This window comes from Betta splendens, chromosome 9 (assembly GCF_900634795.4).
Source record: "Betta splendens chromosome 9, fBetSpl5.4, whole genome shotgun sequence".
NCBI classification, from domain to species: Eukaryota; Metazoa; Chordata; class Actinopteri; order Anabantiformes; family Osphronemidae; genus Betta; species Betta splendens.
The window spans coordinates 2,508,890-2,526,833 of record NC_040889.2 but is presented as its reverse complement, the minus strand read 5'-3'; the positions used below and the strand labels follow the sequence as shown (position 1 = coordinate 2,526,833).

Genomic DNA, 17,944 nt, shown 5'->3' with positions numbered 1-17,944 from the left:
TATTACCAACAGATCTGCAACGGTTGTAATTGCCTCAGTGATATACAGCTGGCGTCAGGATGTGGCTCGATTTTGCTGCATTGGAAACGCTGCCATTGCAAAGCGATGTTTGGGGGACTGCCTCGCCCTGTTTAATAAAACAGATTGGGAGGGCAAAATCATATTTCAACACATACACCCAAATTCCCAGAGGGTTACATGGGATGGGAGAGAATAAGGGACATTATGCATACATGCATACAAACTGAAGCTTATTATACCATGTAGAAACATGGTCTTGATTCCATTGTTCTGAAATCAAAATACTGAATGTGTTTGTCCCAATACTTCTTTGTGACAGAGTCCTTTACATGTACTTACATTTGTGTAGTTACTGATAAAGCTTACAGTTAGTGCAGGATCATGTCACTCAGAACCATTTCTTAGTTAGCTGCTTTAGATTTAAATGCTGGGAGACGCTCCATAATACACTGAGCTTCTCTATTTTGCTCTCCTTTCTGCCTTCCGTCCACTTTCATGACATCCTTGTAGTGTGTGTTGTAATGTGTAATGCATTGCAATGCTAAAAACACTAATGGCTTACTAAGGACAGGATATATATAGTAAAAACAAGAAGAACAATAAGTAAGACATACACTACATTTTGCAAAATGTATGAAATTCATGTACCGAGTAGAAGTAATCTAAAAAGCATTTTAAAAGACATGGTTTTAATGCAGTGTAGCTGAAATTAGCTAGAGCCAGCCCTGCATGTATAGCTAATTTCCTTGTTGCCTTGGTTGGGCCACCCATGTACTGTATATACTGTTCTGTAGGTGTGGGTAATAATGCAGCCCTGCTATATGCTGTCAAAGTCACACATAATATTAGGACCTGAATAATGCTGTTACAGTATTTTGTATAAGACATGTCACTCAGTTGAGCATCTACGGAGTAGAACGCATGCAGGCTCATGCAGATCATGTACTGTACATTTGAGAGGAGCTGCTGTGCAATTGACTGCACAAATAAATAAGCAATCAGATATATCTTTCCACCCATCAATACTGAATCCAATGGCACCAAAACCAACTTCTAGCCAAATGCAAATCAGTGCATTTATTTGCAAACACGTTTGGATAAAGTCTGGACAAAAAACTTCCAAATCCAAGTCAGTCTCTATCACGCATTTCACACTACACAGAATCCTAGCACACCTCCACCACTTACATTCACACACACACAAACCCATGCGCACACACACTCATGGGAGATCTGTTTCGTAGTCCCTTGCAGACACCCTCCCCCATTCCGCTGTGCCTCTTCATCTTCCGCCTACTAATTCACACGCCTCACACCCTCCGCAAGTCACTATCCATCAAGACCTCCACAGATGGGCCTGCAAAGAACATCCATTCAATCCATCCTCAGCTCTACCAGGCGCACACACACACACACACACACACACACACACACACACACACACACACACACACACACACACACACACACACACACACACACAGCCCCCCACTTTCTGTTTAAACTCGCTCTCTAGACCGTACAGACATCGAAAACAGCTTTTCAATGTAACAGTCTATTCCTTTCTGTTCATTCACATACACGCATCATCTCTCTTTCATACAAAACCACATGCTCCACCCTAAAAACTCTCTCATGTGCTTGGAAGGTAAAACCATTCGCAGCTTGGGAGAAACCTAATTAGAACACAATTAGCGCCATCAGTTCTACCTGAGTGATGGCGATGTTGGCAAAACAAAGTGACACGCTGGGGCGGGTGGCAGTATTGGTGAAGGTTGGGTAGGGTGAAGGAGGTTTGTAGTTTAAGGTATTCCACACGTCGTTAAAAGCTGCTTTTGATTTTCCTGTGTTTCTAATGAGAGCTGACAAACAAGAGCATCAACAAGCACCACTCGTTTAAAAAAATGCTAGTATGACATGCAACATAAAAACAGAAAAGTTGATCAAAAAAGGCAATACATTATTTTTCCATGCTACTCAACAAGTTAGTAGGCATCAAATCCATGGCTCACCTTTAAATCCCCCACTCCCACACAAGTTTAAAGTAGGGTTCCAATTAAAATAACATTCCACTTAGGATTTAGCCATCAATGCTTTCAATGTGACCCATCCAGCAGTCCGTAGATCAAGAATCCAAACCTGCCAGCAGCGAGAAGAAAAAAAATCCAGCAGCGCCTTTTTAACTCCTTTCGTCCTGATGCTAACTCTTTCCTCCTGTAGCCTGAGGAAAGTCTCCCTTAGTGTAGCGGTGGAGAAAGGTGGGGTGAATGGAGGAAGCGGGAGGGAAGGGATGCTGGTGGCACATCACAAGGGAAGTCCTAATCTGTGCGTCGGCATGCTCTCGGTTGGTAAATTGAGCCACGAGGAGGCAGACGGCCGCAAATGAGTGGAGTGTGCAGGCTCCCTCCTCTCCCTCTCTCTCGCTCTCCCCTACTCTTACACTCGCAATCCTACCCCCCGCCCTGCTACAGATTGCATTGCACTGATGAAATTTTAATGGTTCTTTTAGGAAGAATAATGAACATGCTAGTCCCAGGAGTGTACAGTGTGTGTAAGGGGCTGCTCCCACACTCCTAAGGAGGCACGCAAAGTGTTTTTTTTCCGTTGGATCTTGTTCTCTCCTTAACACACATTCACCTGAGTACATGCCTACTCACATGCACAACAACCCTGCAGATTCACTTACATAGCCCCCTCTTTCTTCATTGGCATGCCCCACGCAGAAACGCACACAAGACGTACAGATACCATGCAGACTTGCACTTAGCAACATCAAATACTGCTGCTGACACACACACACACACACACACACACACACACACACACACACACACACACACACTCCTCCTGTCATACAAAAATAGGGTGGGGGGAGCACACACAGAGATCCAACCCACCCTTCACTCTCTCTCAGTGCATGCTCGCATTCGAAAGCGCATGGGCACACACCCCACTGAACTGGAACAAAGAATGAGGAGACATCAGTAGGAAAACCGCAATGGGAGGAGAAGACTCGAAGCGTGACACTACCTTTGAAAACACCATGATTCTACGATGGCTTTGTGGGGTGTAGTAGAGAAAAAGGAATAACAAAATTAAGAGAAAATAAATTTACATATAGCATTAGTACAATTACAGGCCTGTGTCTGTGCTATCACGACTTGAAATATGTTGGATTTTCTATCTCTGTATAACCTCTTTGACCTTCTCCTTCTGTTCTCTTGCGTCTCAAGAACAGTTGACAATCATACTTATCCAGGAACATATTAAAAGTGTTTTTCACCTCCCAACAGGTGCAACTCTGGGCTTTGTCCCCCCCCCCCTCTTCTCTTCTTCAACACCATATCACTTCTATCATCCCCTCACACCAACACCATTTCCTAGCATTGCTCAACCAATGACAACACAGTTCCTGCTGTCCTTTCCACCGGATGACACATTGTACATAGCTCTCATTCTCCCACAACTATGAAAGAAACTACTTCCACATGTTTAGCAGCTTCAAAATCTACATTCCTGTTAGTTCTGAACTACATAAGTAATCACCGGTTGATATAGTTAAACATATCTATTTACATTATAGAAAAATGCTGAATTATGATCAAAAATAAATCAAAATATTATCAATTAAGTGTTAAGACTAAAGTATTTATTCTTAGTCCCAGATGTGGCACCTTTTATTTGCTTAAACCAGAATATTGTGTTAACTTTGCTTAAAAACCAGTAACCAAGGCAATCAATTTGTGAAATTGCGCCTGATTAATTTTCATTCAAATTAACTAATCACTTAATGAGTGTCTTTTCTTTCTTTTCAGCACTAATTATAAGACTTAGTCTTGATGTGAGCAGCAACACAATCCAATCATGTATTTAATATGACTATGAAACCTGACAAAATCTCTGTACTGTAATAGTATGTAACTTCAGGTTTCATGAACCTACTCAGGTTGGCTTCCAGTGGCAGCTAACTACGATTTACCTTTCTATATTTACTATAAATTTTTACAAGACGACAGCAATCTGCCTGGAACTTAACAGAACACTCTAGCAAGGGGGGGCAATTTTGAGATAATGGGTAAAATAATCTTAAACCTACATGAGACCAGGTGTCCTCTGGCGCCACCATGGATTTGCACTCACCACATCAGCATTGCCAAAACAATTCTAAAAAGAAGACAACAAAGGTTTGTTATAATCAGACACACCAAAGCTACTTTAGGAATGCAAACGTTATGAACTCACTTGCAATTTGCCATACATGCATAAACTTAAAGATGCCTCATACAGCAGATCCTGCCAGTGATTTGTTCAGCTACATTCTCTTTTATGCTGACTGCTACAACCTGCAATTCACTGCATCTTCCAATAAAATCCCTTTAAAACGGTGTGACCTACAGTTTACCTCATGCAGCGGGACACTAAAGCAACTTTGTGCACGAAGTTGCTGTGAAGGTTTTTGGAAAGGTTTTCCTTGTGAATAACAAAGTGGCATAAACTCTGAGTCAACTCTCTTGGTCTGTGGAATTTTTTCCTCATCCTCGATATTCCCCACAAAGATGTTCCATCCTACCTCTGCACAGTTCTTGAAAGTCATTTACCTATGAAAATTGTACACCTCCAACCGCTGAAAAACAGAAGACGTTATATTTTAAGTCACTTTCATTTCCAGCAACTCCCAAAAGGCCATGTTTACACACAATGTCAAGAAGACACAATGTTCAGTATGTGCCGTGTGCTCTCAGTCGGCACTAAAAAAATTGAAACAAGACTGAAAACAATAAAGTCAAGTCTTAAAAAAGCTGTCAATAATGATGGGAATACCAGTGGGACATAGCTTTAAAGGCACTTAAAAGGCAAGTGGGGTTTATTGGGAATAGTCTAGATGTGTGACATGTGAGTCGGGCTCTATCCTAGCATGCAAAAACAACAGTGTACAAGGTTAAAACTGTCTTGAGCGCAAACATGCTTTACTTCCAATGCAAGAGTTATGCTATTAAAAACAAAATTCCTTGGAGTTGAGTTAGACAGAGGTATGATGGAACATTTATTATGTACTGTCTGGTATGTAAGTGCTAGTAAACCTCCAGGGAGACAAAACACAACAGTAACTTCAAAATGTGCTATGTGCAGAGGTAAATTGTGCTACATTTAGGTTAGATGTTGATCCTGTAAACAACAGGTATGAATCAGCAGAGTGAAGTAGTATGTACAAATAGCATATCGAATTCCAAAATTAGTGCTGTCACACGCTTAAAAGTTAGTAAAACTACAGTAAAGCTGCTCTTAGGCAATTGACAACTTGAGGGTTAAGATGAGGATTTAGGTTTCGTATAAATATTTAAAATGATAGCTGATGCAGCATTGTGACAGATTCTTAATGGCCTTTTTGGCAAATGACAAACCATAAAATTTCAGAGATGCAAAAATCATACAAAGCTTAATTATGCTATAAAACAATCCGTCTTGCAATACTTTCACATTGAGGGCAGGGTTCAGGAGTCCCTCGTTACCTTAAATGGAGGGTGTGTACTTGTGACAAGGAGGAATTCGACTTGAACCACAGCCCATGTGGTTTATAGGCAGATTTCTACCCGTGTGAGGCACAGCTCTCCTGGGACAAATATATATAAAGCATGTAACCACGTCAAATGCAAACATTTTTTAAAAAAACGGGTTTTAGATGGGCATTAATAACTACAACATGGAGTTGAAGCAAGCTACAATAGCAGGGTGAGACTGGCGACTGAGCTTGAGCCACACCAAGCCATCTTCTACCTCATCAACCTCCCTTGCTGTCCCTTATGGCCCCTCCCCTTCCTCCCTGGGGTATTGTTACATCTCATTTTCTCCCAATCCATCTTGGCGACACTGGTGAGTATGCGCTCAGGTCGAGGTCAGGGGCACATGATGGAATTAGCGTCTCGAGGACGATGGATTGCTCGTCTTACTGTCAACAGTGTAAGGGCAGGTAAGTGATTCCCATAAATGGGCCCTGCAAAATGAATCAAGAATGTTGATTTTATTTAAATGCTAATGTCAGTCAGTTGTATTAGCCTGTCATTCTAATGCCTTCTTTCAATCAACGTTTACTGGATGGACTGTAATGCAGATGTTCATGGCCCCAAATGATGAAGCTGGATTTCCAAGCATTTCAGCACCACCAGAGGGGAAATACAGTATGTACAACATCTAACGTCTACAAGATGGATGAAGATACGCAACGCAGAAGACCTGTTCTGACGTTGAGGATATTTGCTGCTAACTGGAGAATGATTATGTTTGCCATCTGCTTTTTCACGACTCTGCTGACAATCACATATGTTCGTTATATCAGCAACGTGGTAGACACCATTTTCATATTAGACAGCTTGTCGAGAGTGTTAGGGACCTGTGAAGTTGGTCCTGAGAACAGAAGCACAGCTAGAAATAGACAGTGCTGACTGAAGATGAAAAAAAGTGCTGGAAGTTTAATGTAAAGTTGGGGTTTAAGCAGCTTTGCTTATATAAAGAAATACTGAAATGCAATTGGAAATAATGAAGTGTATTCATTTTTACTACTACTGTATAGCATATTTGAAAACATTACAAGACTGAGCGATGTAGTTCGTGGGGGAAGAGAGATGTTGAGTAGCTGTAAGGACCAGTGAATGGCCAGTCTGCTACACAGGGAGAATTCCCAGTCAGCCCAGCATCTCATCTCTCCCCTCTCCAAAAACCTTGATGTCACTATTGTGCATAAGAACACTAGCAAGTTTCCTTGTGCATGAATGCATATGCATGAGGTATATTCACCACCCTGGTGACCAGTTGGTGTTTCAGTGGGATTGCAAGGTTAACGTGATGCAACACAAAGAATAAAAAGTGGGATATTATAGGATTTGTGTTAATTCCTTCAGCAGTTGTGTAAGTATTACACCCTTTACTTAATGAAGAGGAAAATGGAAAACTGCCTTTGTATTAAAATTATGTTTTTTTACAGTTAACTGGTAATGAAAACTGGGCTGGGCTACATACTGTATCAGGGTTGTTTTGCTGTAAGCATCAGAACACATTTAAAAAAAATACAAGCAATTTCCTGTTGCGTCAACTTTAGCCATGTGTGTAAAAGCCTCTAATAACAGGGGGGAATGAAGTTGATTGTTAATTACTCTACTGTTGGAAAACAGGTAGAAAAGACAAGAAAAGCTAATTACACAGGACCTATCATCCGGTACAGTAGATGCATGACAAAGGGATCTTTTCTAATCCTCCCCTGGAGTCATAGCGAAACAACAATAAATAAGACAAGCTAATAAATGCTACATCAAGAGGATTAATGCTACTATAAATAATTTAAGACACAGTGTAAATACCGGAAGGGGGGGGGTGTATTGGCCTCTCCAGTAGAACATAACCATGAACCATAATTCACCACTGTGTATTTTAATTCAAAAGCATCTAGGAACAGTTTTTGACCTCAGGACTTTAAATGCATATTAAGGGTTGGTTTATCACGCAGGTTCTAGTTAGTCTGTTTTTACAATATTCCAAATCTGTATGAAAGTTCATGTCTTACTGTAGGTGTGTGACACAAACAACACACCCTACTACTGAACCTATTTCACAAGGCACTACAACACCCTTTATCATCCGCACAGATTCCTCTGTCACTCAAAGCTTAATTAACGAGGGAGGTGGAAACCAAATGTGTTTATCATAATTATCACTAAAACAGTTAAAATGGGAGAAGCCTAATTACAAATACCAAAGGATTAGCAAATCGGTCATATTATGTGGTGACTGTCCAAATTTGTTATATAAATTTTATGTCCACAAAATGCACAGGTTTAATTTGAAAAATAAATATTTTATTCAAATAAATGTTGGTGTTTTTTGGTGCTTGAAAGCTGAAGGTAAAAATATCTCAGCCTTGCAGCTTCTTTCTCTTTTTCAAGCTCACTTGTGCTGTAATAAATAGCAACCGAAGCATTTTGAGAGTGAGCTGTTATATTGCAGTAATTCCATCATTATTTCCAAGGATTAGTTCCAACATAGAAATGGATAAACAGCAGTAACTAAAAAATGAACCAAACCTATCAACTGCCAGAAGGAAAGCAAGATGGATTCTGTTGCTTTCCGTGTAGCATCATTTTAAAGCAGTGGATGCTATAGGCCTGGCATAGAGACATCAGTATTCTAAAAGAAATATCTTTGGCTCCTTTGGGAGATCCTGGTCAATGAGCCTTAAATACATGTACTGTAGGTGAAATTAAGCAGGCAGCTGTTGTATGTTGCATTCAAACACACTAAAGGAAGATTTAGCACTGTAGTGGTATAAAAAAACTGTACGGAGAAAGAAAGAACAACAGCATGAGACAAAAATTATTGAAGACTGTAAACAGTACCCCCCAATTTGAAGCACTTGCCGACAACAGTGGTGCTGAGAAATTGAAATTTAATGCTTGCATTAAAAAGGTATTGCCAGTGTAGTGGTGGTAAATTAAATCAGGATGCCGATGCACAATGGGGAAAAAGCCAGACGTGAATTGCGTATTACATGGAACTACACCTAATGTGTGTCAGTTCGCCTGTCACACAAAAAGCCTAAACCACCCAGGGGCTGTTTGGTGCAAATTAAATTCCAGCGAGGGGTGCATTCACATTATTTAAAAAAAAGCTATCTAATTAAATTGCCATGGCCACGGTCATGTATCTTAAATTACATGCCAACACCATGCAAATGCCACAAATAGGCATTCCACCACACGCAGACTTCAAGCATACTGCTGAAGGGGTGTTTGAAAAAAGCAAAACAGTGATGATCACCTCCTGAACATGTTTATAGTAAATGAGATTAAAACTGAAATCCAGGAGAGTAATTTTACTCTCCCTGCGCTGCCTTTGATTGAAGCATGTCCATCACTTTGTGGATACTGCATTGTAACCCTCAATACCCCCAGATGATCCAAAACCAAATGTAATTTCTCTAGGAGTTTTTGCAATTGCCTTCAACCTCAGGAGAAGGAGGAGTAAAAGAACAGAGGTAGGAGGGGAACCCTTTGATGATTTGAACCGATGACGCACAGAAGCTGTAAATTCTGCTGGATCGGGGGCTGATTTGGAATTGAATTACGAGAGGCCACACTGTGCACACAGCTTAATCTGTGCAGTGAGGTGAAGGTGAATAGGAACACAGCAGAGATGGGGGGCATTATGTTTGGGCTGAAGCGGGATGAGAGGTTTCCACTGGCTCACCGGCTACATCAGATGCAGATTACTGTTAGATCAAGTAAACTGTTTTGATTTGTCTTATTTTAGCAGCAAAGTATGAAGGATTTTATGATAAGATGATCCAGTGGCCTTTAAAACCCTTGCCAGGAAAACAAGTGCACACAAAGACCAAAATGTTGCTGTTGTGGAAATGCTGCTCTGAACCCTAGACTTGAAGCAACACTCAGCTTCCTTCTTGTGTGAAGCCATCAGGCAGCTCACCTGTGCACCAGCTGCGTCAGCTCTGGTAGAAGGTCATAGAGAAAGGAGTCACATCCATGCCTGTAACAGAGCTAGCCTGCCAGGCTATCATTACAAGCTCATACACACCTGCCATGGAAACACCATCTATTGCAATGCATGTGTGTGTGTTAAAGTGTACTGTAGGCCACTGAAGTCGTTTTTCACTGGGTGATTTTACAGCATGCGCTTGACTTGATGAATTTCATAAGTTTTCTTCGAGTCATTATTAATCGCTTCAGGTTTAACGTAAACAAATAAATGGAGAGAAGTGCTGTTTCCAAGGGGAATCATGTCATTACTTTGCAGTGCCACTTTCTTATAGTTCCTATAGTTTAGATACTAAAAAGAATTTCAAAGCACATGCAGATCTCTGCAGGCGCCGCAAACAAATGAATGAAATGACAACGAAAACAAGCATCGGCCCTGAGACAAGTAACTTCACTGGCTCAACAAGCAAAACATGAATCAGCAGCTTTAAGACTAACAACTATATCACTGTAAGCCTTTCATTTTGTAATAAAGCCAAGCTTCACCAGGAGGCAGATTGTTTCTCTGGAGTCACAGCCTTTTTCACTTGTTGTTTACCTCAAAATAACAATTCTTTCCAAAGCTCTTTTGCAGCTTGCAGTTATATGACTTGATAAATACTGTACTGGGGAATTTCTGTAAGCTTCAAAAGCCATAGTTCCTATAAATTTGATCAGCAGAATGTTCTAAAACATTGATATTTTTTTAACAAGCAGTATAGTGTGTACACATTTGTGTTTCACCTCCTTTCAGTTTCTCACCTGGTTCCTGCTCTCTGACTCTATCTTGCCTTGTCTCATCTCTCCCTGTCAGTGCTGTCAACCAAAAGGCAAACATTTACTACCAATTTATAATCTAATAAAACTCATTACTATGTTAATTGTCAGATGTACCGTAAATTCAGAGATTCACTTGAATAACTGCCGGAGACCTGAGAGTAACGCAGACATGAAATAGACTGGAACAGTTAAAAGGAACTTATTCTTGTCCCATTTTCACCTAATTAAAAAAAGCGAACATGCAACATTTAAATATAGTTTTGTAGGGTTAGCAAGCTAATATAAACAAATAAGCTAGCAAACAACTTCTTCGACGTTAAATTGAGCAATAATCACAAACTTTCTAAAACACTCTATTACATAGTATAATGTAAAATAATTCTGAGCTGATATGCGTTTTTCAGAACATCCCCGGTATTATTATAGTTCTGAAAACGTACTTGCGTAACGCACACAGTCTTCTTGTTCTTCTTCGTGACCCAGCATGATTTCGCCTTTGCTGCCTGCCATAGACACCATAGAAGAAGACAATGTAACTTGATTCAGGATCGTTTCAAAATGGACGCCACGTTATTAAGATAATAGTATTATATAAAGCACAAGCAAAGATGAATACTAAAACTATACTGACGACTCTAATAAGTTATTCCTGCTTCATTATTGCTACTGCATCTGTTCATTCCTCATAGCATGAACTGATCAGACTGAAAAGTAATAATTAGAGCAGTTATCATACATATAGGCAGATCGACGTCTGTTGAGCAAAAGGAAAGTTATTTATTTGCCAATAAAACCCTCCGCTACAGCAAAACCTTATTTGCATTTAGGATGGCAGTTGCTGTTCAATTTTTAATCCTGGATTACACACCCAAATTATTGTCAGTAGGGAGTTTGTCCTCTAACTGCAAGGTTGGCAGTTCGAGCCCTCGCAGTGGTCCTTGGGCAAGAAACTGAACCCTACCTTGCCCCTGATGTTTCAAACGAGCGCCGGTGCATGGCAGCCACTGGCATCTGTGTGTGAATGCTAATGGGTGAATGAGAAGTAGTGTACAATGCTTTGGATCCTGGAATGGTGGTTAAAGCGGTAAATAAGTACAGACCATTTACCATTTATTGCATAAACTACCCTTTGTGCATTCATGCTGAAAATAGCTTATTAGTTATCACACTGTTTCTTATCCTTGATCAACTGGAACAAGAGCTAATGAGGACTGTTTCTGAATATTTTGACTTGGACGAAGTAAAAATAATTAAAAAGTAAATACATTTCTAGATTTGATTTCATTTAATTATACATCATCATGCAGTATTTTGGCGCCTTCAGATGAATCACATTACTTTGACCCTTGTATATTGTGAGCACCTTTATAGATTTTGCATTTAGATGCAGTTGAAGGATAGAAGCTGAGTCTCTCAACAGCCCAAATCTCAAGACAAACTGCAAAATACACACTGCATGCTAAAAAGCCTTTTCAATATTCATGAAGAGTTACTTTTCTGATGCAACCGTAAGCGAGGCTCCCCACTGAGTGTAGAAGGGTGGGGCACAGATCGCAGAGATCACTGAGGAGTGGGGGTTTGGGGGGAGGGGGCTTACTTGCGTGTGATCTAGATGACGGCATTTTTAAAAATAGTGTCATGCTGTCATACCCAGCAGGTTTCAGGAGGATGGTAGGGGCTAATTCGAACAGTGTGTGGCACACTTTTCGCCTCCTTTCTCGCTCATGTTGTGGATCAAGGCACCAGTAGTCCCAGTAAGACATGAACTTCCTCTGACTAGAAAGGGGCTGTCAAAGCTCATTATGAATGATGCATTTGCTGCTTCGGTGGTCTGTCTACAAGGGATCTCATGTCTATTCATACAGCAGATTAGTCTTTTTGAACAATATCTCTAGTTATGATATATCAAAATTAAATAATAACATTTCTGAGAATTAAATAAATAAAGCTTCATCCCTCACACAACTACTTCGTTTTAAAAACACAAGACCCTGAATGCATAAGAGACAATAAAAGTGTGCACCGTTATCATCATGTACATGAGTCACGGCACAGAGACTACTAAAATACGCACAGTATATCTTGGAAAGAGACCAGCCGAGTGGTGTGACGCAGCTAACAGGAGGCCACAACAGTAGGCTGTTCACACCTCCTTCACCTGAGCCTGTTAGGAACAGGTAAAGGTCTTTGGCCATAATCTGATTCAAACACATTTCTGCCAACATGTTGTTACACACAATTTCATGGGAGGAAACTGCAGTGTCTACGGGTTATGTCATGGCATCGGTTGCAAAAAAAAAAAAAAAAAAAAAAGAACCAGACCTGCCAAATATATTCAAAGCATTTGCATTTATATAACATTGAAATAAGAACACAAAAAGATCAAGTTTTGGACAAAAAGTATTAAACATTTAACTTTCACAAACATTCATGATTCTCATTCCAAACCTACATTTTTAAAAATGTGATCAATTAAAGAGACAACAACTGCTGGCTTTAATGTTAAACAGGTTATGAAGTAACCTCGACCTTTACCCCAGAGCATACGTTTTGACAATGAGCAAGAAGACTAAACTTTGTATTCTAGCGTGGATATTTGACCCTCTTTTTTTCTGGAAATGCGTATGCAACAAAGCGTAGAATTGAGACCAGCGCCACTGGGAGCGGTGGCCAGCGCCTGAATGTAAATTGGTGGTCTGACAGCACAGGCCAAGAGCCCTGTCAGCTGCTGCCTACAAATAGTAATAACTCCCTTCACTCGCACCATAATGATATGCTTGGGGTCCTGTTAACTCTGCATGTAATAATGGTCTCACTTTTCTGCGTCTGTCGGTAGCGGCTTTACGGGAGAGTAGCGGTGTGCGTGTGTGTGTATAGGGGGAGGGCACAACGATGGAAACAGTGCAGTGGATCATTATCCTCCCCATTAACATCTCAATTACACACCTCCACTCACATTAGAAGCGGGCATATATGGCTGTGACCTTTGTTTGAGCCATTATTATAACCAGTGTCCGGCGCCCTCAGCCTGACTCCATCTTCCCCCATTCACCCATCACAAGCAAGCATTAGGAAAACATTCTAAGCAGCCATTTTCTGTTTGACCCCAGCATGTGTTCATTTGGGGCAACTCAGGAAGACACGTTCCACTTAATTGACATCTCTCAACATTAGAAACATAATGTGCAAACATTCTTCTGATACCTGATGTTGTGATGGTCGAATGAAGCTGCTCTGTGACATGAATGTTACCGAATAATCAAAAAATGTGGTTTGAATTATTCGCTACCTGCTGCCTTAGATACTGTCGTCAAGGTGATGCTGTAGAGCAGTTAAGCTCCAGTTGTTCCAGTGAGCTGCATACTGGTCAAGGAGCAACAAAAGAACAGGGACGCTGGAGAAAAAGCGCCCCACACACCCACTTGGTCAACATTCACAGAATAAATAAAGATTTAATAGAATAAAAACAGTCTTTCTGTTTCACTGCCTTCACTACCGTCGCTCATCTGCCCTTCCTCCGTTCTTTTGACTCTTTCGCCCTCTCGCCGTCCAAAATTCTGCTTTACATGTATGAGGCACACACAGTGAAACTGTGATGAAAGAGGCAGAAATATATAGCAAAGGGACATGAGCCTTGAGCACAACTACCTACGGTACGGCACCACCGGATTATTCCCATAACTCACCCTCACCTCCCACTCCCCACCCTTGTGCTCTGCAACAACAGTGCTTCATACATAATGCGTTGACAATAGAGGGAGATGGTTTATGTCATGTGCCATTTCCAGCAGCACAGCAGTAATGAGGAACAGCATTAACATTTTGCTGACATGTGTTTCTTCTCCCTCCCCTTGCTCAGCGCTAGTTCCGAGTTTGCAGCGTGGCAAAGCTGCATTTCATTGAATTACCAAACATTATACTTCCCCCTGTACCTAGAGGATTTCCCTACAGTAATAGAATTATATGACTATTATAATATTTCAGTTTAGATTTCGGTTGATGGAGTCTTACTTTTCTTGATTGTATTTGTTTGGGTTGTCATTTGGGAAATAATCTGTAAATAAGTGGCCTTCGTGATTTTAGGGAGTCGAGTGTGATGCTCTTCAAATTGATTCTGGTGTCTGACAAACAACCCCCTCCCAAAAAGAAAAGGCAGAATAAACGTGACAAACTGAAAACTGCAAATAGTTTTGAGAATGCATAAACTGTATGCAGCAGTGTAACATCTGAAAGATTCTGATGAAAAATGATGCACACTCACAATATTGTGTTTACTATTAAAGTACCACATGGCACTAGATACAGAACAAGGCTTACTCTGAATGGATGTTCTGGGAGCTTGAGAGCAGCTTTGGTGGAGGACTTCCTCTCACTATACCTCCTATAAAAAATAAATGAAAGCAGGCAATCTTTGAAACAGTAATTGGTTCCCTGGTGACTGTCTTGCACCATTTCAAATTCCACCAGAAAGAAGCCGGGGAGACACAACAGACGTAAGGATAGTGGACGCGTGTGAGCCTTAGGCGGTTGAATGGGCTCTTTTACGTGACGGCGGTGGTGGTGGTTTAGATTTTTCGGTGCTCTCACAATTTCTTGTCTTTGATTCGAACGGAAAGGTGGAAGCTGGCCCCAGCTCAAGAGCTACTAATGGTTTGACAGCCTCTTGACTGGTCAGAGAGCAGCTGGTGTGCGTAAGTTCATGCGTGTGTCTGTGTGTGTGTGTGGGTGAGTGGGACTGATGTCAAAAAGAATCCGGCTCTGGCCTTTTTTCAGCATGAATGCAGTTAAAGAACTCAATTAGACGCTCCACCTCTCCTTGTGGTTTTTAATTACTTGGAGAGACAGCGGCGCAAATCAGCAGCATGCTCGCTGAAATGTGCACGCCCACATTGCGACGAACACCATCAAACCTAATGGCCTCTGAATGAACAAATGAACTGACATGGCCGTGAATGCTGGCGCCGGAGAAATGTCACAGGCAACATATGGAGGGAGTCTGTGATATTTCAAACCAGGGGTGTTTGCGAGAGTGAGATAACCAGGCAAATATCTATTCATTAGGCTGTTTCAAGGTCACCGGTGCAGAAGAAATGTTAACTCAGTTAATAGATAGTGGAGAAGCCGTTGCTAATTTCTCCGGACAAACTGACATTTTGACTCCTGCATAGTGTCATTAAGACCCACAGGTCTCTCTGTCGTGTCCTTCATGGCGCTTGTCCTATTTCATTTAAGAGCTAATCATTTTACATTTTTCATTTAATTTGCCCAGGTTAATATTGAATCCTGCCATTACATTAAAGCCTCTAAAATATATTTCATGGCACTGATCAAAGATCTTTTTGCTTCAAAAACAAATCCAGCAATACTGATGACATTTGCTATAATGAGGAAGTTAAAGTTTAAACTAAACTAGTAAAAAACCCATTAACACAGTGAAACGAGAAAAGCACTTGTTCCCATATTTTTGACTTTACAGTACAACCAAATTAGAACTGATGTTGAGCTGTGTATTGGATTACATTAGAGGCATCTAATAAAGGAAGTCAGTTACACTGACTGTAAAGCAAACGTCATTGCTGGAGGAGGGACATCCCAATTGATCCCCATTGATCACAGCTACAGCTGGGAACACGAGGGGGCGTGTCTCCAGGCCGCAGGCTTTATTTTGTCCTTGAAAAGTACAGCATGAGGGTACAACTGGAGATGTGAGTGCTGACTTAATATGGGAGTCGACTGGACATGCCACAGACTTGTACTGCAGCTGTTAAAATGTTTTTTTTTTTCCTTTTGTAACTTCAAATTGCAAGTAATAGATTTTTTATAACTTGAGTTCAGTGGAACTACAGTCAGCTGATATGTTGGATCTACCTGTTGCTCTAGACTGATGACTAAAACACTGTTTGATTTGACACCAGCGCTTGACTCACAGGGCGACATCTGGATGAATTCTGGAGCTCGTCCTCTGCCCACATTTAAAGACAAAAGCAGTAAACACTGCTAAACTACGCTTCTATCAATTTTAAATGTTCAAACTGAAAAAGAACTCTCCAGTGACTGACCACAAACTACAGGTGATGATAAAATTGTAGATAAAGTCAATTTTCTGAGAACCTTTTACATGTTTGCTTTCTTTAGGGGAAAAGGCAACTTCAAAAATCAGAAGTGAAAACAGACAAAGAAATGTTCACTCCCTCAACGACCCTCCCAAAGACCCCTGGACTTATTCTGACGGCTAATCCATCTTAACCTGACTTGGCTGCTATGGGGGAAAACATCAATACCTGCAGCAAAAAAGGAAAATAATTGCGCTGCTCTGCATCAGTGGCAATCAGCCCACCTTTACTAGACGTGACTGGCTGACAGCGAGGCAGAAACACAAAAAAGCAAAAGCGAAGCTGAATAGAAGTGACATTTGTAATGAACCACTGTGCAGTGCTACAGCAGCACAAAGTGTCTGAGTCACCACCTCTGACTGCTGACAAGTAACCACAAACAAGAAAACACAGTTTTTGTGTATTGTATCTCTATCTATTTCATTGCCAATGTTTTTGACATTTACTTTCATGTGTAATCACTCTAATTAACAGCAATGCTCTTTAGTTTCTTCCCTCCTACAATTAGGTCAATTATGAAATAACGGTGTGCCAGAGTACAAACGAGAACGTGCAATTAGAGGAATCAAAAGGCCATTCTGCTTTAAACAGCTGTTTTAAAACGGTCACGTCAAAGCGTGTCATTACGGGCCTAAAACGCACAGTTACAGAAAAAGAATGACTTTTTCTTTTTCTCTTCCTGAGCCAACAGTGAATAAAAGCAAACAGCCACAGCTAAATAGCGAGTTGTTGTAAAGACAGACGGATGATCTTTTTTTTACGTTGTGCATTGTCTTGTCATTCCGACAAAAGCAAGACCAAATCTGCTGATGCAACGGAGCGGAACGCGCTGAGATATGACAGGAGCTGCTCTCGAAGACGTGTAATAGGATACTTCTACCGTTTAAATGGATATGGAAAAGTGCTGAGGAACGAGTGGATGAAATCAGCAATCAAAGATCTTCAGCAATAACGAGAATAAGACCAATTTCATTCTAAGCTGCCGCAGTTTGTTCAAGGCATGAACAAAATGAAGAGGACCTTTATTGACAGAGACAAATTGTGTATCACAGTGCATTTCTACCCATCCACTCATATACCATGCAACTGTGGCCTTTCATGTGTCTAATAAATCTAATGCCATTACCTGGAGATCGACAGTACTGTAGCTGGCTTTGCTGTTGCCCGGCAACAGGGTGATGCCTCTGCTTCACCAGGCTTCCTAAATCAAAAAGAGTGGTGTGACTGGTGCTTTTCTTATAGTAGTCGAGTAGTAGTCAAGTAGTCCTGTAGTACAAATGACAAGTAAGATACAGCAGGACAGTCTTGTTTTTCTCAATGGGGTTTTCTTTCTTTTAGACGACAGTTACTGTATTAGTCTGATGGATGAATCACTAGTGATCTTTAGATCCAGATGATAAAATATTTTTATTATTTTTGTTTGCATTACCTTCACTTTGGCTCATGTTCCGTGCAACTATGCTTACACCAGTATGTACTGTAAAAGCTTGAAAGTGACAAAACAATCTAAAC

General features: G+C 40.8%; 1 long non-coding RNA gene across 1 annotated transcript in view; it reads right to left on the bottom strand.

Moving 5' to 3' along the window:
• Nucleotides 1-17,540, bottom strand: part of LOC114861387 (uncharacterized) — a 35,189-nt gene extending 17,649 nt beyond the window's left edge. Inside the window, exons 1-4 of the long non-coding RNA XR_008695568.1 lie at nt 10,760-17,540; nt 10,434-10,471; nt 10,302-10,355; nt 4,118-4,185 (exon numbers count right to left, since the gene is read on the bottom strand). This is a non-coding gene — a long non-coding RNA (uncharacterized LOC114861387). The remainder of the gene's footprint in view (nt 1-4,117; nt 4,186-10,301; nt 10,356-10,433; nt 10,472-10,759) is intronic.
• Nucleotides 17,541-17,944: the final 404 nt, after the last annotated feature.